This window comes from Fukomys damarensis, unplaced genomic scaffold (assembly GCF_012274545.1).
Source record: "Fukomys damarensis isolate Sample0158 unplaced genomic scaffold, DMR_v1.0_HiC HiC_scaffold_16, whole genome shotgun sequence".
Taxonomy (NCBI): domain Eukaryota; kingdom Metazoa; phylum Chordata; class Mammalia; order Rodentia; family Bathyergidae; genus Fukomys; species Fukomys damarensis.
This window is the reverse complement of record NW_022900928.1, coordinates 14,289,426-14,316,501: the sequence shown is the minus strand read 5'-3', so window position 1 is coordinate 14,316,501 and position 27,076 is coordinate 14,289,426. Positions and strand designations below refer to the sequence as shown.

Genomic DNA, 27,076 nt, shown 5'->3' with positions numbered 1-27,076 from the left:
AGGCCCACCCTCTATCCATCTATGGAGCTTGCCACAGTTTTTCAGAGTAGACAAGAGTTCAGGTTCTGCAGCAAGACAGACCTTCAACTGATTACCTTTGCCATCCTGGTGAAATAATGAAACATCTCCAAACCCCAGTTATAATGATAAACCGGACTGCATCTGTGGTCATGTGACCTGTATCTACACGGTCCCATGCTTGGGGTCCCTATGGCTTGGCTTAATGCTCTGCTCTTACTGTGTTCAAATTCTTGAGTATTTTTCTGTAAGATAGAGCACTATAACTACATTTTGCCATAGGCCTTGCAAATTATGTAGCTGGTCCTTATGAAGTAAATAGTTATTGCAAGACTATTTACTCAGGGTAAGGAGCAATGACATAAGGCAGGGCAATAGCTGGTACACATTCAGAGATCCAATATTATAGAATAATTAAGAAATAACTGTGTCCTGGCTTATCTACTAAGTACTTGCTCTCTCCATGTTTTTGGCAAGTTACTGATGAGAAAGGACATCTCTAAGCTTCAAAGACAAGCAAGAACAGGACCCTTTTAAACCTTAAATAGGATTCAGACTGAATGAAGAACCAAGACCTTCCCTAGATTCATGGCACATTTTTCCAGGGACTGCATGAGGTGTGAAGGAAATGTATAGGCAGCAGGCTACAGAGATGTGACGAGAGATGATAGGCTCTAATAGAATGTTCATGCTCTCTTCTCCTTGAGGCCTCAGTGTCCAGTACCAATGCCATCCCGTGGCACCCACAGGTCTGATGTTGCCACGTCAGGCTAGTTGCTCATCTGTGGCTCTCGTGTCTGGAGATAGTCGCTTCCAAGTTAGGGACATACCAGGTGACAGAAACAGGCAACAGCAAACTTGGCTTCACTCCTCATTTGCCTGGTTGATAATCTAGAAGTTGCCTTCTCCATCTACGCCTTCTACTGTAGAACCTACAGCCACATTGTTGACATTTTTCTTCACTACCAATCTCTCCCCAGCTTATTATTTTATGCCCAGTGCTGGAATGTCTTTGTCTACTTGATTCTGAGAAAATCCTCACCATCCCAGCCCCTTTGGTGCAACCTCTAGAAAGCTGAAATTGTGCTAAAATGAAGCATTTTCCATCATATTTGACCAAACTGTTTCTGAACCACTTTCTTTATTCACAAGACAGCACATAACATACATATCATATAACTTGCTGAACCTAGAGTTTCTCAGGAAATGCCACATAGTTTTCAGTGGAGGGAGGGGCCAGGAGTAACAGGATGAGGGCTCTTTAACTGCCCTCTTTCAAATTGCTAATTTGAAAATCCAGAGACACTTAGCAGGTACCCACAGAGCTAGATTTTTGAAAAGAAGGGGTATCTGAAATTCAGCCCAGTGCTCTTTCTTTCTGCTGCAATGTGTTGTCTCTATTGAAAGATTCTCCTTCCCCAAACATAGAGTACAACAATCCCATTGAAAGCACTGCCAATGATAAACTATGCACGGACAAATAACAACAGTGACAAAACCGCGTACAGAGACAAGGCAGTCTGTGTCGAAGAAGAAAGAGAAAAATAAATGAAATTAACAGTGGGAGACAAAAACAGAGGAAAACCCAGCAATTAGATTAATCATAGACTTCCAGGAAATTGGCCCAAATTTCTTTAAAATCTTGTTGATTGTTATTCAGATTGAAGGGTTCCCTGCAAGATTAGCCAGAGCCCACCAAGCCTGCATACCAATCTGCTGCATCTCATGCAAGAGCTGCTCGGATGCCAGGCTGTGTCCTTGCTACCCGTGAATCACCTGTGCAGGGGTGAGGTCCAGTACACGGCATCCAGTCCTAGAGGTCAGGAGGTGGCAATTTTAGTTTAGGTTGCCTGGCCCATTAACTTTGGGAATTGGGACGAATCATCTCAACTTTCTGGAACTCAGTTTGCACAACTGTTAAATGGGCAATTCTGACTTCCTTTCTCATGCCAGTGAGTTTTGAGGGGTTGAAGAGAGAATATAGATGTGGAAATACTTGGACTGGTTGAGAGTGCTTTGCAAGCAGAAGATTTCAGAGTATTTTCGGGGCCATGAAAAAAATAGGATATCTCCCAAGGTTCAACTATGGCCTGTCCAAGTCCTGAGGTGCAGAAAGCATCGAGATGATAGACCTAGTTCAGTTTCTACGGAAATATTCTAAAGCCTTCAGACTCAGTAAAGCTCCTAGTACATTTTGACCCAAATACTACTCCTTTTATGATCTGCATTTAAAGAAAATTGAATGACCTATCTCTGGATTTATTAATGCTTAAACCATTAGCATCTTGGCTCCTGAAGGCTCCTGGGTTGCCAGAAAGATGTCAGAGCTTCCAAATGCCTGGAAGTTGCCCTTCACCCAGGGTGAAATAATCCAAGCAGAAAATAGTTTGGGTTTGGTTTGAAAGATTGAATGCCTGAGTTCTTCTTAGGATTGAACCTTCAACTACAACCATTTTTGGCTCAAAGTTTAAAAAAAAAAAGCTACTGGCTGCCTACTAGGTGCTAGGCTCTGTGCTAAGCGCTTTATATACCTTATTTAAGTTAATCCTTGTAACAACCTGATATGATAAATCCAGTTAACATTCCTATTTTAAAAAGGTAAAAAGCAGGTCAACCTTCAGGAATTACGGAAATGATTTGGACCCAGTTTTCCCTTGGCTTTATCCTTGAATCTGTAAATGATATGAAAAGAATATATTATCTGAGGACCGAAGAAGACCACGACAACCATGTAACATCACATTTCTACAAATATGTGTGCGCTAGACTTGGCAGATGTCAGCGTGTGTCCATCAGATAAATTGCAGGGAAGGGGGATTAAGTAGGCTTTTTTACTGCAAGACTTCTCAGGGCCTTAGAAGGGACGTTCGCTGTGACTGTCTGGGAGGGAAATGATGCACCCAGCACTCTCCTGTCTTATTTGGTAACAGAAGATCTTTTCCCAAAGAATCCTAATATCCTCCAGGAAGTCATTACGAAAATGTCAATCTTTGACAATGAGGAAAGTTACCAAGGCTCAGTCACTCAAAGAGACTTGCGCCCGATTCCAAGATGTTAACTGTGGAGTGAAGACAGCCCCCCAGATATCCAGGCCTAGGATGGCTTTGTGTTCCACTACAACGAAGGCAGTGGACAAAAGCAGCAGCAGCAGTACAACACAACAACACTGCACCACTACAACAAAGGTAGGTATGCAGGTGGCCAACTGTGGGCCTCCACGGATCTGAGACTCACAAGGGCCACACACACAAGCTCACAGATCACAGATTTCATATTTGAAGAATCAAATCATCACTGACCCTGTGAGCTAGGAAACAGGACTCTGTTAATAAGCTTTTGTGCTTGAAGGAACTGTATTCATTGAAATGCTCCAGATAAACAGAATTAATGGGATATGTGAGGAGACTGTTTTCCGTCAGGTAACTGTCTCATGCTATTGTGGTGGTTGACAAGCCCCAAATTTTCTGGCTAGTCCGGGACATGAAAGGCCGAGCAAAGAGTTGATACTGCAGTATCAACTTCAGGAGCCTTTGCAGACAACACCCTCTCCCTTAGGGAATTTTACTCTTTTTCTCTCAAAGTCTTCTACTGATTGGAAGAGGCCTGTCCACATTATCAAATAAAATCTTTGAGCTGTACTCAAAGGCTGTTGACTTAAATGATAATCTAATCTCATCTAGAAAATGATTTCATAGGATCATCCAGGGTTGTCTGATCAATTACTTGGCTGCTGTGGCCTAGCCAAGTTGACACTTAAAATCACCCATACCCTGGACCATGTTCCTTCCTTTCCTTAAAATATAGGTTACATTTTTTAAACTTCATATCCTCATTCACAGACTCTAAGAGGCACACCCAGAGATAACTCATTGCTTTAAGCTGCACATGCTATGGTTTTAGTGGTACCACAGAGGTCCTGTGTAGGTTTTCTCATTCGTAGATGAGGCTAAAAGGTAGGGTCAGAGGAGGAGGGCTGAGCTGGACCTATTCAAGGGTTTCTACTGTGTCTTCCTCTTTCAACCAGAATAATTTCATTTTTGTCTATTGTATATGTCTCCTACTTAAATTGATGCTAAAATCTATGGAAAATTCTCTTGATCTGCACAAGAGAATTCTTTTGGCCTTCAAGAGACTTCCAACTCAAAGTATAGTCTCACAACTATTAGCATCAGTACCAAAGTCTGGCGATAAAGTAAAACCTTGGGCCCTAGTTCAGACCTACTTAATCTGCGACTACATTCTAACAAGACTCCTAATGAAGTACAAGCATATGCAGGACTAAAGAACTCTTGCCCACAAGCTTTGAGGGGACAGACCAGAACAGTGCTAGATGCACCTTTTTTTCCAAAATGATGGGTTGATTAAGTGAATTGCAGCCTAGAGGAGGAAAAAGGGGACATAGCTATTAGTAGAATATTAATTAAATTGTATTAGCAGAAAATAAAAATCTCTGATCATGTATGTGTTCTTTGTAGGAGAATATGCCTCCTTTCTGGAAACCCTGTCATCTACTGAAATATTTAGCTCTCCAGTTTGATCATTTCAGAAACCAAGTGGTCTAGTGAAAGCATCCAAGTTCTTTGTGTTTATGGGAGAACTCCCTACTCAGATTCTTGCCCAGTAAACAAAATCATTTGGCCAGAATAAGCAGGCTCCCTTGTGAGGTCCCTTTGGTGCAGATAAAAACTGAATGATATATTTAACTGCAGGTACATTCAAACTGAAATAAAAAATCCCCTCCTGTGAACTCTTAGGCCACTTGTGCTGTCCTTTCTGCAAAGATGTGAGAAATTCTGAGCAGACGAGGAGTTGAGAACTTAATTTGCTGCTATGCTAAACTGCTAGCACTGAGGCTGTCATAGGGGAGAAGAGAAAACGAGTGAAGAAATCTTTGATCCTCAGTTCAGCCAACTTCTTCCGGAAAGTTGAATGGAAGATCAAACATGCACAGCAGTGCAGGCTCTGGGCTCTGTCCAGGGCTATTGGAATCCAATACTCCAATAAGCATCCAACTTTGACAGAAGTCAACCCAGGAAGCTTGCCAAGGAAAGGCTTGACTAAGAAGAGGTCTGAAGCTGTGACAAATGAGGGGGAGAGAGAGAGTTGCAAATATCCTTGAGTTGTCTTCTTTGGAATCCTTGTCCTGTGACTGTCCTGTGACATAGCCAGCTTTTCTTACAAAACCCCAAAGAGGCAAAGTTGAAGCTGAAAAATCAACTGCATTTCTAGGCTCAATTAAAAGTTCAAGGGCTTGGCGTTGGTCATTCTGTGCTAAGAATTTACACAACCTCAGCCCGTGGAGGGGATTTATTGTCCAAAACACACTGACATGTCAGATCACTCCAATACTTCTTTCCAGATCATATATGAGACTCACCACAAAGACCCTCTCATCTACAGTTACAAAGCACTTTCACATTCATTGTGTCATTTGTCCTGAAGAGGAGTCTGTGTGTTCCAGGATTCAAGTCTGACTGCCCACGGCTCCCTCATCCCATTTCACTCCAAGAAACCTGGTCAAAAGTGATACACAGGACAATTTGATCAAAGTTCAGCAAGTCCACAAGGGTGGTCACTTATAGCTACTACAGATGCAAAACCTCATTACATCACTGGAATACAGCCAACCACACTGGTATTTGCCAAGACGCACAGCAAGTAGGCAGGCAACACCTCTCATCACTGTGTGAATTTTCAGATGGAAGCCAGTGTACTTTGGTTTACTCAGACTCATTGCAAACAGCAGATGCTACCTAAAAGCTATACCTTGAGACATGCTCTGTCCTCACAGGCTTGGTCCTGAACCACACTTTTCAGCAAACTACAGCTCTCTAATGTCCTAACCACCTGTTGCGACATTGATTCTCACCTTGTTCCTCTCCCCCTGAAACTCTTCCCTTCTCCCTACCAAATATGCCTTTAAAACCCCAACCTCTTATCAACAGCAACCATTACCTAGCCATGTACTTTAGTATCATTCTGTTCTGATTCAACCTGACACTGTGCACCAAAGGATGAGCATACCAGTCTTTTGTGATGGGGGAGTAGGAAGGACAAATATCATGAGTTCCATAAATCTGCTTGGTATGATCCACTCCAGAACCACCAACTAAAGAAAGCCACAACCTGGAGAAAAGAGACAAGCAGAAACCAGTGGTTTCTGAGGCTATCAAATGTGGTAACCTATTTAATGTGTAGGTGGTTTGCCTCCCATTGGATGAGTTGATACAAGTAATATTTAGGGATAATGAAATATTGTCACAGCCCTTAAGAGGCTTAAAACGCATGAGAGAAGAACATGTATTCATTATGCAATTGCAGACCTGGGGTAGTAGTTGTGACAGTGCTTTCAGACCATGCTGCTTACAGTGCTACCACACTGATCAACTATTCACATTGGAGGAAGCTAACAAAATCCTCTGACAGAGGACTAATATCTAAAATTTACAAAGAACTTCAAAAAATAAGATAGCCCCAAATAAGCAACCCAATAAAAACAGACAATTGAAATGGACAGACACTTCTCAGAAGTACAAATGGCCAATAAGTACATGAAAAAATACTCAACATCTCTGGTCATTAGAGAAATGCAAATTAAAACAGCACTGCAATTCCATCTTACTCTAGAAAGAATGGCTATCACACACAAAACAATAATAATAACACATGATGGTGAGGCTGTGGGAGCAAGGGGAGGAACCCTTCTAAATGGCTAGTGGGAATGTAAACTAGTACAACAACTATGGAAAGAAGTACGAAGATTATTCAGAAAAATGAAAACTAGAAAATTCCATTTAACCAAGCTATTCCCTTTCTAAATATCTCCCCCAAAGAGTTAAAAGCATCAGATCACAGTGATACATGCATATCCATGTTTATAGCAGCATAATTTATAATAGCCTGTGTGTTCATTAATAGATACCTGTATGTCCATTAATAAGTGAATAAATGAATACATAAAGAAAATGTGGTATTTGTATACAATGGAGTACTACTCACCCATAAAGAAAGATAAAATTCATGATCATCTCTACAAATGGTCAAGATTTTATCATTTTACAGTGAGGGTGTCCAGCCCCATCAGGGCCCCACTTCTGTCACAGGAAGGGCTCCCTAATAAGAAACAGGGCCTACACCACTGCTGCAGAGCAGGCAGCTTGAGGTAATTGGATTCGAGGCTTGTCATTTTACAGATTTGGAAGCTGAAGCACAACTAGGGATTCGCCTGATTATTAATCATTGAGTCACTCCAGAGATAATATCGTACAATCTTTATTATCTGCTTAAATTACTCTGAATATGTGGCTGAGGGTTAGTCACGCCAATAGTTTTCTCACCCATGCAACAAGGGTAACAATCTCATCTCTAAGAGTTTAAATTAGAAGTAAAATGTTGGTATTTATACTAAGTTTTAAACTTTGTTGTAAGTCTTAACCTGCCATAAGCAAAACAGAGGTAGGAAAAACAGAGAACTCGCTTATGTTCTACCTACTATTAAAAGTCTAGATTGTTTAGAAGTGGGCAGCCCAAAAGATTACAAAGTCTTGCCATAAACTTTTCTGCAACAGCACAAGAAATCAGAGTTGGGAAACCTCCCTCTTCTACCAGGTGATGAATGGGAAGACATCTCAGAATTAAGGCGGTGGTTGCCAGGTCTTATCGTGCCTCTCCCTGCCCACACAAAGAGGCTGACTCTGGGTACACATTCAGAAGACAGAACTGGTGGGAAGGACCAGAATATTCCGTTTATAGAAACGTAAGCTTTGAGTCAAGTTGATACGGGAGCTCACGCTTAGTCTCTTGGCAAGAACCTCTGGAGAGTCAGTTGAGAGTTCACATTTTACCTTAGCTTTCTCCAGGAGGTATAGCCATAACTACTGGTGTGATGGCCCTGCACTATACCCTACCCTGGAATGACTGAGATTAGCATTACTGTCAGGAGTGTCCATTTTCATGGCAACCTGGTACCTAGAATGTACTGCACATCCACTGTGTACCAGGCCCTATGTAATAAGCATGGCACATACACATTTTCATTCATCGAATGTACACATTGACCTGTGAGAAAACCACTATTTCCCCATATTTCACATCAAGCTCAGAAAGTTGACTTGCTTGAGGTCATGCAGCCAGAAAGAAGAGCTGTGGTTTAGAACCAAACTTCTCTGACTTCTAATCCTATCTAACCCTGTCTGCTTCTTTCTGCCTTGAGTCTGCTCCCGTAACTGACTCTCTCTGGCTCCATACTCCCCTTTGGACTTAGCTGATCTCAGGAGGCAGAAAGGAGAGATGTCTTTAACTTAACCTCACATGCCACAGTGATTGAATTCTTTCTGCACATCGGGTGTCACTCCTTACCAAAGATCCACAAGAAACTTGGAAAGATGAGGCTGAATTAAAATCCTGTATTTGCACCTCACTGTGCTGGTGCATACCTGTAATGCTAGCACAGAAGGAGGCTGAGGCAGGCGGATTGAAAGTTGAAGTCTGGCCTTAATGAGATTTTGTCTCAAAATTTAAAAATAAATAAACAAAGGATTGGAAATGTAGCTCAGTGATAGAGCTACAATTGGGTTTGAATCCTATTCCAAAAAAATAAAATAAAATAAAAAATAATCCCTGTATCTGCCACATGACTTTGGCCAATGGGATTGGGCCTACATTTTCTTATCTACAGCATGAAATACGAAATCTCAGAAGGTTCTTCAAAAGTTTAAATGAGAAAATGACTCTGGCATACAGAGCCAAAAACAATGATTTTTCTTTCCCTCCTACAAAAGCAAGTACTCTGAGGCAAGTCTGGTTTCTGTCTGAACGTCTTCAATGTCTAAATATAGAACTTTCATTGCCTCTCCACCTTAGAAAATGGGACCGCAATAGTATTTCCCTTATGAGTTTGGTTAATTGTGAGATAAATAAGTGTACATTACTAATATATGTAAGGCACTTAGAATAGCACCTGACACACAGTCGGTTCTATAAAAAGAGTTGGTATATTTATGGTTTCCTTCCTTCCTTCTTCCTTCACCTCCCCAGTTTCTTCTTGTCCCCTGTCCTGAGATGAGGGATGATCTCTTCCTGACAGCACAATCTATTTGGAGCCATCAATTTTCCTTTGGAGCCATCAATTTTCCGACCACTCATCTTCTCTCAGCATCAAAAGAGTTAAGCTCTTTTTCAAACCCGAATGCCTCAGCCATATGCCGCCCCTCCCTCTTTTATAGAGGCTACGGCCTTGATCATTTCTTAATGTAACTACTTCAGGAAATTTGTCGCGCTAATAATGTTAATATGCCTTATTTCTACACTGCTCACGCCCTGAGCTCTCAATCACTTCAAAACACAGTGATTGAAATTTTTCAAAAGTCTTTGATTTGGAAGTTGTTATGTAGAACACTAGTCAAGTATAAATATGGCAGAGTGATTTAAGGCGGTTGGAGCAATCCAAATGTTTAAGCTTGTTTCAAATAATTATCAATCTTTCTGCTCTGCATTTTCAACACCCCCCTTCATTTCAAAGAGTGGCCCTTGGTGAGGCCTGGAGCACGTTGTTGAGGCAGCCGAGGGCTCTCTGTTCCCCACACTGTGTTGCCTTGTTATAACTACGTTATTAAATCCTTAATGGCTCATGCTGTTCCTGGGGTCAGACTCAAGCCATAAAGAGAACTGGATACCTGAAATCAAAAGCTTACTTAACATCTCCATCAGTCCAGACAGAGTCCTGCCAAGTCGTAGCTCTGGGAGTGTGAGCAAAGGGGACAGTGCCCTCTGACGGCCTCACCCTGGTCAGTTCAGATGCCCACTCTGATGTGAGGCTCTGGCTGAATATCTGCCTGGAAGTCACGCTCTCCAGGAGACCTGGATGAACCCTTTATGCTGTGGAACACTTCTTCTTTTCCCATTCCTTAGCCTCTCAGTTCTGTGACTTATCTTACTCCATCCAGCCACTCCCACTTCTGCTTGGGTCTGGACCAGATTCTCCCAGGGGTTACTTGGTAGTGCTTTCTTTGCATAGGTGCACGCCATATCTCTCCCTCTTCCTGCCCTAAGGCTTCTGCAACTTGAAGATGAGAAGCATCTGTGTGGACGGGGGAAAATGCAGGCCAGGAAGTAAGCAGAGGACCACATCTGACCAATGGAAGAAGATGGTAGCTAAGCATGTTTTGCTCTCATACTTCTGGTTGGTAGTTCTAAGATACAGCTCATGAGTTTCCTCATTTCATGAGACTCACCCCTGAAGGATGAGTACCCATTGCTCACATGTCACAGTGGCTTGTCCCTTAGCACATCCTTGCTTAGCTTACCTTCCTCTATTATTTCTTCTCTCAAATCTCACAGCACACTCCCTGGCACCTTCCTAAATGAACTACTTGCACAGAACTGCCTTTGCCTCAGACTCGGTTTCCAGGGGAACTCAGAAATCACTAGCATCCGGGCCCCCACAAACTGACTTGGAAAGACCAGAGAACATGTATTCCAAAAGGAACAAAGCTAGGGGCACCTTCGCTCAGCAGGGCAAGGTGACCTCATTGCCTGAGCACAGAATGACCAGAGACGGGGCAGAGCCACCTCAACACAAAGGATCTGCTTGACACATTTGTTTTCTGCACTAAAGAACCAGTGAACAGGATGACTTCAAAGAAATCAGTGCAGATGACACAGTAGCCACAGCACAGAGGCGCAGGGGGCTGAGCACAATAAGGCTGAGAAACACTGTCTTGTAAGCAGAAGCTTCAGGTACAGACAGCAGATGCCTCCTTGGAAATGAGCCAAGGCCCAGGATTTGCTTAGCATGAGGGAATGGAAGCCCTGCTGTCTGGGGTGGGGACTGGTAGCTTCATGCCATTGCTCCCCTGCACCCCAGGTCACTCCAACACTTACCCTCACTTGTCCTTGTGGAGAGCACGTGGAGAAGTGCCTGAGGACTCTGTTTCTCTGAAGCTGTGGGACTTGGGTGATTCACGAGAACTGTCTGAGAAACTTTCCTCCTGTATTAACGGGAAAAGATAAAACTCATGATAGTGGAACTCAACTTCCCTACAGAACTGTCAACTCTCCTAGACTGTGTGTGATGATACCCTTCCAAAAAAATAGATGTTTCACAAAGGCTAACGGGAATGTAAATCTATCATTGTTATCATCATTGTAACTATTATTAAATTATATTGGCATAGCTTTTGTTTTACAATGCATTTTCACTTGATCCTGTCAAAAATCAACCTGGCAAGTTGCATCGTTACCTGCATTCTGCAGAAGAGGGAGCTGCCACTCAGCCAGTACACTGCCCCAAGTCACTCAGGCGATGAGTAGGCACCTGGGGCACAAATCAGGACTTCTGGCTCCATATCCCTTGCTGTATTCCCTCCCAAATAGGTTAGAAAGGGGAGCTGGGCACTATGGCTCCATGTTTTCCCAACTTTAATTGGAGTAATACAGGGAGATAAGGGCGCCACTTAAGAAAGCTGAAATCATAGTGGCTTGTCTCCCTCTTCCCCAGGGCCATGCTCAGGTAGCTCTCAAATGGTGCTGTCCGATAGAGAAGCATCTCAGACCTTATTTAAGTAATGACACATGACAGGCTGTGTGTTTCTGGGACATTACTATATGCCTGGGGTGGTGATGGGAAGCTGAGGCTGAGGACATTTCTTTGAGCTTCGCTTTGTCTATTATTAAATATCGTGTACAAATCAAATGGTGTAGAGTTAGTCAAAGAGGCAGAAAGCCACTTAGAAGGCCAGGCTGGCAAGCTGTGACATCACCACCAGCCAATCCCACCGCTCCTCTTTCTTACCAAATCCCCAAGTGATTCGGTCATTTGAGACTTAAGGAGTATTTAGGGTCAGTCATCTCAGGGTTCTGAAATCGTCGGGGTCTGTGAAACTGGAAGGTCAATTGACCCATGCTGGCCAACTCATCAGAGCAGTGTGACCTAAGGGGACCCGGATTTAGAGGGCAGTAAGAAAGGGCCTCCTAGCAAACACACACTTGCCGTTGGGTAATCACTGGATTTGCACGTCTCCAGGTCCTGCGGGTTGTGGTTGTGGTTTTACACTCTATTTGGGGGATAGGCATCTTCTTTCTGCCAGGTTAAATGACTAGCAGGCATGAAGACGGCCGCCGGGATGATCAGAAACAGACCTCTAGACTGATTTGCAACTGGATCCCTGAGCTCTGATGTTCCAGCCAAGGTTAGGCAAATCCAGGCCACACGCCTGGGCTCTGTGGAGTATTCTCGTGTGCAGCAAGCAGGCAGTGATTAGGAACAGTAATATTTTCCAGACTACCCTCAAGGAACTGACAATCTGGACAAAGGTATACAACAAATATATGGAGAAAAGTCCAATGCGGGGCCAATTAAAAACAAAGAAAAAACAAGACCAAGTCATACTTACCTGAGTGTGTGGCACCTTCCTTGCAGAGTTAGAATAAGAATTAAGGTATGCAATTATTATTTAAGCCACCGAGCACTGTTCAGGCACAGTGAAGGATGTGCTCACACATCTGACAGCAGTCACAGAAACTAATCTAAGACTTTCTTGATATTTTTAGGGGGAGAGTGATCATGAATATTACTAGCTTCTTTCTCCTGTTCCAAATCTCCACTACCAGTGAGTGGAACTAGACTTAGGCTTCAGAGAGACTCCATCTGTTGATCTTCTGCTTATGTCTGCCTGGTATACTAAGTTGAGTAAGGATTGTGAACCTTCATCTGGACTCAGTGAGGAAGTGCCAGGATCAGTTAGTGATGTCTTCCACAGAAGGTTAAGAAATAGTGACACGTGCATATTTCTTTTGCTGCCTATGGCCTGGACTCTCATTTTTTCATTCCATGGGACAGCTTCCTGTCATCCAATCTCTAGCTATTCTGTTCCTGCCACCAAAGCAGTCTCCTTCTAAAATAGAAAACCATGACATCCATGTGCTAAAGTCATTCCGAGGTTTAATTCTTTTGCCAAATCCCAAACAGAGGCCACACTGATTTCATTCCTATCCTGCTAAATCACCCTGGCTGAGAAGCCCCAACCTTACCAGCTGCCCGCCAAACACACCCTGAGCAACTCACCAGCCTAAAGCTACTACAACCCTCGGTCCCTAATGAATTTATCTGCACTCCTGTGACATCTTCCTATACTCCCTTCATTTACCACTGATCTCTTCTTCTTTGTCCCCACAGCACACCACATAGATACCTATCATAGCTTTTATTGTACATAAAAGCATTTATTTGCTCATTTACCTCCCTCACTAGAGTTGAACTGTATAACACAGGAATAGTGTCATTTGTGCACATCTTTGATTCATACTCAGTATGGTTTCTTACATGAATACACTCAATAAGTATCTGAAGAATAAAGAGTTGTAAAATATACTGAATTGATCTGCCATGCATGGATCCCTTTGTGCAAGGCTTCTTCTTCAGAATCACTGCTCTTGGATCTGATTGGGAGTAGGAAGGGTACAGACCTAAAGCAGCCATTCTGTGTGCCAGATAGCACCTCCACAAAGTACTCTGATGAACAGCAGTAATGTGCATTTAGTCATGAACAAATCATGTCTTCTCTCTTAAATATCTGAACATGAGATAGAAAAAATTATAATTAATAGTAAATGCAGACCGTCAAAGGTGCAAGAAGTCCAGCTTAGTCACCATGAGATGTCAGAGGCTATAGTAAATAGAAGTGAGTATAACAAGGGGGACATCCCCATGGAGTAGGGACCAGGAAGATTGATTGGTAGGAACAAGGGAGTGACACAGTGAACTTTGATGCCTGTGAGACAGTCTCTAGGACTCTCAGATCCTTAGCAACCTTCTGGTTTCCATAATATATTCCAGCTGAATGTTCATATACTATACGTGAACAGCTTTTTTGTTTTTCTGATACCGGGGATCAAACTCAGGACCTTGCGCTTGAGAGGCAGGCAGCAGAACTACTGAGCTAAATCCCCAGCCCCTCAACTGAGTGTGCTAAATCTGGAGGATCTATTTAGGGTGATCTATTTTAAAAGGCAATATATTTGCTTTAATAAATAGTGTGGGTAGCATTCAAAGGCTAGAGCCTTTTCAGTTTAACTATTGAAGTGGCTATTAAAGAACTAAAAGGCTGTTCTTTAGGAGGTAAAGGGCAGCATAGGCTTTGTGAGTACTTCACAAGCTTGAATGGGCACGCAGCTCACCTGCGAATCTTGCTGAAATTCAAGGGGGTGTGACAGGATCTGCAATTCCTCATTTCTAAGGAGCCTCTAGGTGCTGCTGCCGCTGCTGCCTGAGGTCCACACTTTGCGTAGCAAAGCTCTGTGTAATCCCAGGGGACAAAAAAGAGCCCACTGGAGAAAGTTAAAGGGTTCTAGCTGAAGCACGTTGCCTGTTCGCAGCCTGGAGAAAGGACTGTGATGCTTCAGCATCCTGAGAGACCAAGTGGAAGCAGAGCAACAATTTTGAAAATGCTTATTTAGACAGAATCTCTGTTCTGTAAAGCTGGTCATGTTCCGTAGGACAGGTTCTACATAGCGGTCAGCTTCAAACTCTTTTTGTTTACGTACTCACTAAAATATTTTGGACTTCATTTCTAGATTGATACCTAAAATTCAATATCATATGTGTAAATGCCATTTACTTCTTAATAGAAGATAGAAAATATTAGCTACATTACTGTATGGAGCAAAATGAAGACTGAATTATATATATATATGAGCTATGGGTTTTCATGGTGTAAAACTAAGTGCTACTTACAATCAAGACAGGAGAAGAATAAAAAAGTCCTATAAAGGATAAGGTACCTTGGTTGATTAAAAAATAAATAATTAAAGAAATAAAGCTTTTACAAAGACCTCCTTGGACAGCCAAGGGCTGCCTCTGATCCAGGCCAGTTTCTCATCATCCTCATCCCTCTCTAGAATCCTGGATCCTCTCTCTTCATGGTGTCCTGTCTACAAATTAGCACATTTTGGGCTCTTAATTGAAGGCCACAGTGCCTTCAATAGTATCTCTAAATACCATAGAGAGACTATTTTTGCTCCTCAGAATGTCCCATTCATTCCAAATGAAATTTCTCCGGGTGCCCACTCCACCTCCAATGGCAGACCCACCCCAGGCCTCTAAACAGCTGTCTATCATCTACTAGGATGGTGGCGTTGAGCAGTGGCTGGTGTCAAGGGGCGGCAGTGTTGTCCAGCCCTTTGAGCATGAGCAGCATCTTTTCACTGCCCCCTGACATCTCCAGTACTCTTAACCTCCCTTGGGGGCCCTTTGCTTACCCTTGGCGATCACTTTCCCCTCCACATTGGCTTTCTGGACCCGAGCCCCTAGGCTAACACACATACAAATGGAATCTGCCCCATAGTCCTCTCTGCCTCCAGCCTGGGCTCACTGTCAGCCCAGGTCCTCATGGTCTCATGGTCCTACCCACTGGTTCTAACTCAGTCCCTACCTTTGCTCTCACTCCACTCAGTCTTCCCTATAGCTAGGATTTCAGAAAGCTTCTTTCCTGCACTTTGTGGGTTAAGAGAAGAGGCCCGGCCAGCCCAGAGCAGCTTTTCTTCTTCTCCTCTCTGGCCCATTTCTCTAGGTCACAAGTCAGACTAAGGCCCTGTGGCGATGCCCTTGTGATGCAGACAGAGACTAGACTAATAATCTTTGACAAACAAAAAATATCTTTGATTGAGCTTTTTTTTGGAGACACTATAATGCGTCTGCCTGAAGAAAAGTGGTGAGATTGCAGTGTCTGTTTGATGAGCCCATCAGACCAACCCACGGAGCCTGGGAACCACAAAAGTGGCACTGCAGGGTTACAGGAGCCTCAGATATGTTCCTGGATAGAACAAGTGTTACTAAGGGATGACACAGACCAGAGCTCTGAGCAGATCCTGGTCCATCCTTTTCTCAGAGGAAATGCAGGCTACAAAATGGGCCTTAGAGACAGGGTCAAAGCAGCGATGCTCTTTCTGGCTGGCCGCCCTCATCCCAGCCTTCTCACCACAATCTCACTGGGAAAAAGACAGACCCCAGAAAAATCTATGTGGCTGCTTTTAGAATTAATCATGATTGAGATTCATCCAAGGGAGTAAATGGAACCAGGAGGGAGACAGAAATGTCCGATCAGAAGGCTGAGTAGGACAGCTCCCAGATTTGCTTTTTGTCCCATTAAAATCTCATCAGGAAAATTCCTTTGGGAGACCTAAGACCATCTACTCTAGATGTATTTGGAGAAGCAACTATTTGGGCCAGAAAGAGGGTGTCCTTTCAGTGTGATCCACTGTGTAGGGAAAGCAGCATAGACAGGGCAGGAAGAAACGTCAGAACTGATGATAACTTTGGGGGTCATCCAAGTCGACTGATTTCAGAGAGGCCAGTGAGGCCCAGAGAGCAAATGGGACTTGTCCAAGGTGGCACTGCCATAGGGCATGGGGCAGGAGGGGAGGTGAAGCAGGACCAACACTCAGTGCTTCCGTTGACCAACTCTGAGCTTTTTCCTTGCACTGAGCCTTGAAGGACAGCCCAGGAATTAGCGAGGACACTGCTTCCCTTTGCTGCTGCTCTGGAGCTAGGGAGAAATGGGCCAGGTCCTAAACGCAGCTCTCAGGGAAGTCTCTAGCAGGTTGTCAAGTGCTCCTGCCAGTGCTGAGCTGGCAAAGGAGGGTGGGGAGAGAAGTACTTAGAAATCCTGAGCACTGAAAGGTGGCCTGTAATTGTAAAATTCCATTTCCTTTCAATTAGCAGCTGATTGCATTTGATGAGCTGCAACATTGTTTCCTCCGTGTAGATTAGGAGTCAGAGCAGTCAATGAGCTGTGAAATTCTCTCCCTGCTGAAACAATAGACAGTGATTAAAGCGCAGCTAATCCGATCATTATAGCCAGAGCCCACTGATCATTAGCTGCTAACCAGATCCCAGAGAGCCGCTCCAGCTCGGCCAAGGCAGTCAGGATGCAGCAGGTCAATGCTACCAATACGCCGCCTCCCTCTTCTCCATGCCCAGTAGTCCCTGGTGGACCCAAGGGCTGGGGCGAAAATCGGGATGCCACAGTGAATACAGGGAATGAGCCTGCCAAGGGCAGCTTGATGTTAGGGAGAGAGCTGGGACTTTGGAGGCCGATGAACCAAAACTGGGGCCATATCCCACCTCATCCCAGTTTGTAGTTTAACCTTCAAGCGTACGACAAATTATTTGCCCCAAATCCTTAATAATACCTTTCTTGTAGGCTTGTTTTGAGGATTAATATCACAGCCTAAGTAAGATCCCTGTATAATGCTGAAAGTCAGTGATAACACTAGTTAACATTTTTGAGTGTTTGCTACGTGCCCGGCACTGTTCTAAGCGTTTTATGTGGATTAACTTGTTTAATCCTCATAACAGCCCTGATGAAGTAGATGCTATTATTATCCACATCCTTTCAGGGAGGAGCGCAGATCAGTAACTTGCTCAAGATCATTTAGCCGTAAGTGACAGACTCGGGATTTGAACCGGCCAAGCCCACTCAGAGACCCTGTGATTAACCACCGCACTTTGCTACTCCTCAAAATAAATAAATAATGCTAACACCCATCATCTGGCTTTGCTGGGCCTGCAGCTTTCACACTTTACTGTGCAGAAGAATTAGCCAGAGAGAGCGTTCAACATGCAGATCATCACCCCACATCCCACAGATCCCGGCTCGGTAGGTTAGGGACAGGACCCAAGAACTTGAATGTTAATGGCACCACGTGCAGCCCTGAGGTGTGGCCCAGGACCTACCTGGAGAAATGCTGTAGTTTCCGGGGTGCACAGGTCCAGGGACTGCAACCTTCAGTCCCCGACTTCCTCACCCTGGGCTAGGGCTGGTCCTAATGAGCAAAGCCACAGGAACACTCACAGAGTGTGGGAAGGAGGCAAAACACAGACGTCTGGAGCCACCTTGTTACAGTTTATGTCTAGATGCGCCCTTGAAAGGGCGGGGCTCTGGGGAGGTGATTGAATTATGCTATGCCGGCATTAAGACTGATGTGCTGTCAAGAAGTGGGTTCTGGTCAGAAGAGGCAAGTCACTGCGGGAGTGACCTAGAAGGGTAAGTCTCCTGTCCTGACTCCTCCCTTCATCCTCCGCTTCCCACCAACCATGACACGAGCAGCTTTCTTCCGCAGTGTCCCTCCGCCTTGCTGCCCTGCCTTGGAGCCCGCGGACCAGGGAGTATGAACATGAACCAGAGTCAGACTTTCCTCCTTCGAGTGTCCGACATTGGATATTTTGTCCCAAGGATGAAGAAAGTGACCAAGATATATGTAAGTTCAGAATTTGAAACCCTGTCTATTCTTTATTGGGAGTAGCCTTACCAACCATCGTCCAAAGCAGTGCACGTCTGAGAACAGAAGGGGGAATTAGCAATTATTTCTGGGGCTGCTCTGATCACATTGAGTGTGCATTATTGTAACAGACTCTGCCGGTTCCTTGTCCCTCAGTGGTTGCCTCTGGCCCTGAGGTCCGCTTTTGGCAAGTACCTGAAGAGCAGGATCAGCCTGAACATGGGCCAAGCAGAACGGGTGGAGGACTGGGTGGGCCAATGCAGCACCACCCAGTGACAGATTAGAAATCTGAATGTAAACACTTCAGTGCCCCTCCCATTAACCAGAATAATGACTAACAAGTGCTCTGCTCCATCCCCCGGAGTTCCCCTGGGAGACCGCGTTCACTTGCCCACAGCAGCAAAGACCTTGCTGTGTCCATTTCTATTTTCTTCTTTCCGTTCCTCTATTTTAAGTTTCACATCTCCACTGATTACTTCCTGGAATCCCCTCCCAAATGAATTACTTATACCCAAGTCTTTTCCTCTGAGTTTTCTGAGCTCAGAACAACCAGTTTATCATTGTAGAGCTATGTGCCCTTGGACGAGTGCTTCAATTTCAATATTCTTAGGAGTAAAATGGAAACAGACTAGCAAATACATGTTAACACTGGACAGATCAAATACTCAACAGATGCACATTTGTATTACTAGTTGTAATACAAATACTATTACTATTGTAAATAGCCATGCTATTGGTGACCAGCCTGAGTCACATCGGGAAGCAGTTTCTCTGCTGTCTGGCTGACGTGGCCTTTTCATCGCTCCTCTGGATTATCACAATACTCTCCCAAAGGGCTCCCTGCCATCGGCCTCTCTCACTCCTAAGGCTGCCTCCCCACCTCCCCACCATGGCTGAGGTGCCTTCTTTCACTGCCACCATGGGCCTGCTGTATGCCAGGTGAGGCCCTGAGAAATTGGACGGTATTGTTTTCAATTTTTTTTTTTTTTGAGAAATGATTCAGAGCAGCCACTTTTGAAGGAGAACACATAATTTATCTGCCAACTACAGAAGCCTAACATGTATATTGAAGCTCAACACACATTTGTGAAGCCTGGCATTGGATCGTCACTCCTGCTTTCCAGTACCCTCCATTACTGCCTCGGAACAAAGTCCAAACTCAGCTTCCAAGGCTGGTCTGAACTCCTCAGCTCCCACTACATCTGCTGATGCTGTCTTGGCCTCTCCCTACAGTGAAAATGCTGCCGAAACCCCCTCTGCATGGATTTCCTTTCTTCCTACTCTTCCTTCAAATGAAACAAATGGGAGTTATGATCGCCTACTCCTTTTAATTTTTTGCCAAGCACAGTTGAACAGCTGATTTCAGTCATTTCTACCTATGGTTTCCTCCTTAAAGCTAATTAGTTTCTTTTCAAGTAATTGCAAATAGTACATTTTCCAGGCCCTTGGAGTCAAGGCTGACAACTAGCTGGCTGGAGTGGGCTCTTATCAATAGCTCATGGAAATTAGACACGCAAACATCACACTGGGGCCCTGAGGGTTGCTCTAAGTTGTTTAGAATAAATAGCTCATGGAAGTCCCAGAGCTCTTTTATGAATGGACCTGCTAATACAAAATCTCTGGGATGTGGTGGGCAACATGAGAGTCAAGAGCACCCAAGCATCTACAGGGATTCAGCTCCACACAAGGCACTGCGCTTGGTGCCATAAGTATATTCAAGAGCCAGGGAGTAGGGGTAAGGGGAAGCAAGCTAGGAGGGAGTGGGAAAGGCTCTGTGAGTTAAAGACGTGGTCAGTCCCATCCACTGAAGGAGGAGGGGTGGGAGGGCTTCATGGAATAACCCCCATTATCATTGTCATAGTACCCATCCTGTAGGACACACGGACATGTTCGTGCCTCTTAAGTTCCCACTTCAATCTCTGGGAGTCCGTAAGTGCTCACTCTCAGACCTACTGTTTTTGTAAGACTTGGTTTTGTATTTTGGGAGGAAGCTTTTTGTTTTTCTCTCTCTTTATTTATTTATTTTGTACTAGGGATCGAACTCAGGTCCTTGCACTTGCGAGGCAGGTGGCAGAACCACAGCTAACTCCCCAGCACTCTCTCTTCAGTTTTAACACTGCTGCTGCTGCTGCTGCTGCTCCTGCTGCTGCTGCTGCTGCTATTTTGAACCAGGGGCAATGACAGTGGCATCTTTTCAGTGCCTCGGTTCATAGCACATTGGCTATCACTACCTGTGCTTGTGAGTTCCTTACATCTGCCTTTACTTCCCCTTGCTGCTGTAACAACTGCAACCTTATTGGTTAAAGCAACACGAATGTGTTATGTTACAGTTCTGGGCTTGATGGACGTGTCAGCAGGGTGCATTCATTGTGTGGAGGCTCAGGGAAGAATATTCCTCTACCTTTTCTCACTAGTAGGGACCCTGCTTTCCCTGGTTCCTCCTATCAAATTCGAAGCCAGTGACTTCAGGCCTATCCCCTTGTAACACTGTGGACTATCTTCTCTCTTAAAAAATCACATTCTTTCCTTCATCACTTCCCTCCTGTACTTTTAAGGCCCTTCATGGTTACCTGGATAATCCAGCATAATCTCCCTGTCTGATGACTAGCAAACTTAATTCCATCTGCAGCTTGAATCCCCTTGTCAGGCAACAAAACACACTCACAAGTCCTGAGGATTAGGCTGTGAACATCTCTGAGTAGGGAGGGTATCATCCTGCCTACCACAATCCCCATGCTGCTCCCATGCCCTGACATCACTGGCATGTGCTCTAATGTATTAGACATATGCTGTGACATACGCATTTTCCTTGTGAACATGCTATTGGCATGTATGTTTCTAGTTGACATATATGGCACTATTCTATGTTCTATCTATGGTACTGTCCTTATATTTTTTTGGTTCAACCTTATGCTCTTAAGATCTCCCTGATTGTTTTGCATACACTGTGTTTGATGTCTCTGACAACTGCATGTTGGTCCTCGGTTTGTATCTATTGCATTTTACTTACCCACTCCTTTACTGATAGGCACCTAGATTGCTGTCTTAGTTACTTTCCATCTCTGGCACAAAATACCTAACATCCACAATTTAAGAGAGATATTTATTTTGGCTATCGGTTTTAGTCCATGGTTGGCTGGCTCAAGGGAGAAACAGAATGGAAGAGGTGCTTAGCTGAGAAAAAAAGTGCTCAACCCAAGGAAGCCAGGAAGCAGAGTGAAGGGATGAGCCAGGGTTGGAGATATACCCTTCCAGGTCATGCCCCCAGTGACCTGCCACTTCAGGCCTCATCTCTTAACAACATATTCAGCTACTGAACTCATTAGTGGATGAATCCCCATGCTACAATAACCTCCCATACAGATGAGAATTTGATATATGCAATTGACAATATGTTTCTGCCATTATTTCACTCTAAATATGGTGTGGTGGATGTGCTTGTTCAGGTTCCTGGGTTCCCATACAAGAAATTTCTCCGAAAAACACAATAAGGTGAGAATTTCTGGGTTATGCAGCATGTCTCAATTTGGTTTCCCAAGGCAATAACCCATTATTCTCTGGAATGACTGTATTCATTATACCACCACTAGTCTAGTCAATCCTCGCTTTACCACGATAGGGATGCAATGTCCTCCTATGTCAAACTTCTTTCCTGGAAGCAGAGCTGAAAGTCCTCTTTCTATCTCTCCTCGTGCATTTTTTTTCTGCAACAACTTAGAGATCACTAAATAAATTTTCAGCCAGCCAACTTTGAGACCCCATGCTCTCCTCGTTTTAAAGTGCTAGCATTGTGCTCAGTGGTGGATCTCCAACAGAAGGCTATGGGTTGGCTAGCCAAGGTCAAAGTTTTATTTTTGAGCCTTTCCTTTCATCCGCAGGTCCCTGGACTCTGGTTTCATTTATTCAATGAATATTTCCTAAGTATCTACTGGATCAAGTACCTTACTCCCTTCTCCCCCACCAGATATTGGGGATGTATAGAGGCCTGCATGCTGATAATTCAATAGAGGCTCACCCTGAATTCATTCATTTCTCCTCGGAACTGATCTAGCCCAGCCGATAGCACTTTTCACCTGGAAAATTACACTTGGCTCCCACTTTGTCCACTTTCCACTCTTTTCCCATCTAGTCCTTTCTTCACACAGCAACCAGAATAAGCACTAAAAAGTATAAATCAGATTCCATTAATCCTTCACATCTGCTGACATTCTATTGCCTATAGAATAAAATCCACACCCCTTTGCCTAGTTTACAATACCTCTTGGCAGCTGGCTGCCACCTGTCTCTCTGACTTCATTCCATGTCATCACTCACCATATTTCAGTCACTTTGGCCTTCTTTCCAGTCCAGGAATAGGTCAACCCTGTCCTTGCCACTCAGCATTTGTGGTAGCTGTTTCCTTCTCCCCATCACCCATATTAGGACTTGCTTTTATCTTCTGGGTCACATTTATTTACCTATTGGCACTATTTATGTATTTATTGATGGGATTACTGCCTGTGTTTCCTGCAATGGATGAGCTTTATGAGAATGCTTTTATTTCTTTTATTCACTACTCTATAGGTGCCTAGTATACAGCCTGGTACAGAGAGATTCTCAAAAACTTTTGTCTGAGAAATCAGTAAATGAGTCCATGCAGTGGTTCTCAGTCTTGACTACCCATTAGAGTTATTTACAGAAATCCAGGCTCTACCCAAACCAACTGAGTCAGAAACCTAGGGCTCAAGTATGGGCATTTTATAAAGCTTCCCAAATAAATGTGCATCTAGAGCTATGAGGTATACCATCCATTTGAAGACTAGAGACCATCTTCAGCCAGAGCAATTCAGGAAACCTACCTGAGATTTTGTGTGCAAACTCTAAAGAAAGAGAGCGTTTGTCTCTTTCTGGTGAGTAGCAGAGCATTTTGTGCAGCAACAACAGCAGCTGCCTCTTCACCACCATCTCAAGCTACAGGAGAAAAGAGCAAGACCAACTCAGAAAGAAGCTGAGCCAATTTGAGGGGGAGGAAATGAATGGCAGGGAAGAGTAAGAAAAACGATGGTGGTGTAAAGGGAGCCCTTGGAGTCTCTCAGTCTAACCCCATTCAAATTCTCCTTCCTGCTCAAGTAGGGAGGGCTTAGGTTTCCATTATCTGCAACTGAAAGAATCTTGACCAATACTTGATCCAAGCAAATAATTGTGGGTCAAGAAAAGATCATTTAAATGGAACCAGAAGACAGAATATTAAGGCAGCGCCTTTATTGATAAAGCCCTAATTCCAAATATAGCCTGTTGCTAAACTAGATATAATCCTTTGCTTCTCTTATTTCAGCCAATGCTAGCGTGTTTACAAAGTGTCATAGCTAAGCATTTCCACAGCCTGATGAAAAGTATTAGATCACTTACTCTTAATAAAGGGAACGGATTTGTGATGAAACTGCACTGTGCATTTAGCACAGGGCCCCGTGCACGCCCAGCCTCCTGCAATAGGGGCTCCTTGCCCAGCTTGGGTCATATAGAGAGTGAATGCTGAGTTCTCTGTGATTCCCCGTCTGCTCCAATTCTAAGCCCAAGGCTGCTTTCAGGCCTTCAGAAGGATATTGGAAGCATGGAAGCTTTGGCTTCAGAGTCCCTGATGAACCTGTAAGGCCCCATTCAAACAACGGAGGAAATCGTGTAGGAAATCACCCAAGACACACAAGAGAAGGATGCTGTAAAATTTCAAGAAATGGGGAGATAATGAAAAATGTATTTCAGGGAGCTTTTCTGAAAGGCCATGCAGAGCAGATATGAGGCCTGGCAATGTGCTTTCCAAAAACTCCATAAGTATTAAAGGGTGACAAGTTCTGCCTCACAAAATCCCAAATGCCACTATACTTTATTCCTGCAATCTTTCTGCATTCCCCCAAAGATAAGGTACACAAGAAAGAGAAATAAATAACACCATCCCAGGACTATTTCCTGCTGGATCTGATTTCTGCATGTAGGCAGTGGGGACCAGGACAAGATGCATGAAATCTCATGAGGAAGGTATTGTAAATCAGGCTTCTAAAGTGGAAGAGCTTACTATCTTGTCATTGTGTTGTTGAGGTTCTGCCACAGCCATTCTGTTAATCAGAGTGAGTGCTAGCCTTGGTCCAAGTTAGAAGCCACTGTGGCTGATCTCAGACTTCTGAAGCTATCATCTCTCTTTGGTGGTGGATCAAGGGTTCAGTTGTGCTTTGAAGAGCTATTAGATTGGACAGCAATCTGCATTGGGGAGCAGCAAAATCTAGGCCATGTCAGGGTTGTGGGGAGAAAGGAACCCTTCTCCACTGGTGGGAGAACAGACTGGTGCAACCTCTGGGGAAATCAACTCAAAAAACTAGGATTAAAGGTTCTATTTGACCCAACTATTCCTCTACTTGGTATCTTCCCAGAAGAATTAAAAGAATCATACCATAGTGATATAAACACAGTTTGTAGTAGCTAAAGCTTGGAAACAGCCCAAGTGCCCATCAGCTGGAGACTGGTTAAAGAAAATGTGTGTGTGTGTGTGTGTGTGTGTGTGCTTAAATAAAATGGAGTACTTCTTAGCCATAAGAATGATAAATTAGAGACATTTATAGGTAAATGGATGCACACTGAGGACATACTCTAAAGTGAAATAAATAGGACACATGCATATGAATACAGAATAGTTTCTCTGGTATGAGAAACTGAAGGTGTAAATAAGGATTAAAAAGAATAATTGATAATGTGAAATAGGAAGAAAAGTCCAAAGGGGTAGGGGAAGAGGGAAGGGTGGGAGAAAGGAAAGAAGGGAAAGGAAAAAATACGAGATAGGAAATAAATAGAAACAAAGCCTTTGCAAATAGGGATGGGTGGAGGGATCGAAGGAAGGACAGAGGAAAGGGGAAAAAATAAGAAGCAAGATATATCACGTAAAGGTACAAGTTCCCAATGATGAATGTAAATGTAGTGTATACCTAAAATGTACCAATAAAAGAATTTAAGAAAAAAAAACAAAACTAGGCTATCTCCAAAACAAAGGTCTATTTGATTTGTCTCTCAGTACAGGTTATGATCTCTGTGACGAGTCCGTTTCCTGAGAATGGTGGGTCTGGTTAACTGGGAGGTCTCATTTTGTTAAAGGAAGTATGCAAGTTCGAAGTCAAGCAAAATAGCTCAGTGTGGTAAAGGAGTAGCTGAGCCCTGCCCCTGATGGCCTACTCTTCAACGTGAATTGATCAGTTTCCCCAGTACACAAATGACTATTTCAAGTCTGTGGGTTTGAAGGAGAGCCAAACTCTTAGCAGTCTGAGAAGCCATCTACTTTGGTCTGTCCAGCTTACAAACATGCAGCAGCCCTCCAGTTCCCGAAATCTAGGGTGGGAGGGGAGGGATAATTGATTGTTATCCTCTCCAGGACAAACACATATTAAAAACAAAACAAAACAAAACAAAAAGAGCCTATCCAAATGTCTCTTTTCTAGTTTTTTGTTTCTTATATTTAAACCTGAAGTTACCCCTTGTCCACTAATATTGGCTTCCTGTAGACTTTCTGTAACAAGGTTGTATTTTGTCACATAAAAAGCCTAAATAGGATTCTGTGTCAACCGGAGCTCTAAAGCAGATACAAGCCTGTTAATTTGATAAGCTTTCCTAGACTTGGACCCATACCATCCACTCCATGATCAATTCTCTAACTCGGATGGAATCTCCACTGCAGTCCTCCACCCAGAGCACCAGCTTCTGGTCTGGCAAGTAGAAGGCAGCAGCTTTCCCCACTCTGCATGACGAACGCTGCCTTTGCTGTAGTCTACTTGTCCACCTCCTGGCTTACTCGCTTATTAAATGTTAGATCCCTGTCATACACATATTGACACACATAGAAATCAGTACAAATAAAACCTATTTTTAAAGCAGTTTAAAAGTAAGATCACTTTAAGAAAATCATGGGGGTGTAATATTTATTCCTTTCTCCTCTCTGTGTGACCTAAGTATATTTCTTTGCCCCATCAATATTGAGTTTGGCCCCGCTAGTTGCTTCCCAGTAGGATATTAGTTGATGTGATGTGAGCAAAGACATGAAGCATCCCACGCATCTGCCATGGTCATGAAAAGAACAAACCATTGGCCGCTGGTCACTGACCACTGGTCCAGGAGAAGGCATAAACTAAGTCCAGGCTAGAATTCAATCAATCTACAGACGTAAGAATGAGGAGATATGATTACAGTTTGAAAGGCACAGGGTTTTGTTAGACAGCTGTACTGTGACTATAGCTTCACTGTAACTAAGCAAGACAGTAACACTGTACACCTGTTATCCAGGCACTCTGTGATACTGAAATACGAGGGTTGTATGTTTAGCCCAGTTTAATAGTAACATTAATAAGAGTAGCAATAATAAAATGATGATAATGATTAATAACAAAAAGCACTGAAGATGTAGTTCCAAAAGCCTTGGATTTAAATCCCAGTAACACATGCGTAAGTTGTAAACACCAAAATTGGAAAGGGAGCACATTAACAAATTTTACTATATATATATATATATTTTAAGCCCGAGTACAAATTCTTAAGAAAACAACACTACAGGTAAGATTGAAAAGTAATCTGGGCCAAAAATTTGGGAAAACAACGATGGTAAATGCAGAGGAGTCGAAAACAGGCAAAGAAGGACATAAAATACACTTGTGGCAATAAGCCGTAACCCTGTCATTTGAGGAACATCATGCAACTGGTAAAAAGAACGAAGCAACCGTTTCTGTAAGGACACTACCATGTAAAATGACAGAAATTTCAGGACACTTTATCA

At 43.6% G+C, this 27,076-nt stretch overlaps 1 long non-coding RNA gene across 2 annotated transcripts in view; it reads right to left on the bottom strand.

The window, feature by feature from the left end:
• LOC104856060 overlaps positions 1-27,076 on the bottom strand; it is a 37,497-nt gene that overhangs the window by 7,933 nt on the left and 2,488 nt on the right. The window contains exons 3-4 of one of the 2 annotated variants that reach the window (XR_778546.3): positions 10,900-11,006; positions 1,223-1,831 (exon numbers count right to left, since the gene is read on the bottom strand). This is a non-coding gene — a long non-coding RNA (uncharacterized LOC104856060). Of the gene's footprint in view, positions 1-1,222; positions 1,832-10,899; positions 11,007-27,076 lie in introns of those variants that run through there. The other variant, XR_004517415.1, reaches the window with a different exon arrangement.